Below are 737 nucleotides of genomic sequence, written 5' to 3' on the forward strand. Positions count from 1 at the left end.
GATTCAGTAATAAAAAAGGAAAATTGTATAAAAGTGTCACTGACCGTACGTTATTTTTATCGCCATTGCTCCCATACTTACACCCAGGAAACAGTGAAGGACAGATTCCTGACTTGAATAAGAGGATAGAAGGCGAGACGGGGTCTCCCCAAATCTTCTTGAATATATTTTAAAAGGTCATGAATTTCAAAACAACATGTATTTTGATAGTCGTCATGACCGATAAAGCTTCTAGCATTTATAGCCCGCCTATCCTTACCTTCCTGGTCCTTTAGAATTAGAACCCATTCGCATTTTTTTTTTCAATATCCATTGGGGATTAGTAAAATACGTCTAAAAATATGTCTGTTTTTAATCAACAACTGCAAAAGAGTATGAGTGAAAAAATACAGAATAAAAGCGCATAGAAATATGAATAACGGCACAAGAGATTTATAAAATCACTTCTATCCTTCGAACGTGTGCTCAAAGACAAGAAAAACATTTGGAATTACAAAAGAATAAAAAAAAGTAACATATAGGTCAAGCAGGTTCCATAAAGGTCAAAGAGTCATCCGTAATGGCCGTAAAAATCGCCGAGAATCCAACACGCCAGTCATTCCTCGCACCACCAACTTACAGACTCGATTCCTCCGCACGTAAAACTGTCATTTGAACGACAATACACGTTGTTTAGGGTGGTCCTGAGTTCTCATGTTTGCTGCATAGACAACATTGTCGGCGTTTCGATCTCCCCC

Source organism: Penaeus monodon, chromosome 30 (assembly GCF_015228065.2).
Source record: "Penaeus monodon isolate SGIC_2016 chromosome 30, NSTDA_Pmon_1, whole genome shotgun sequence".
In the NCBI taxonomy this organism is placed as follows: domain Eukaryota; kingdom Metazoa; phylum Arthropoda; class Malacostraca; order Decapoda; family Penaeidae; genus Penaeus; species Penaeus monodon.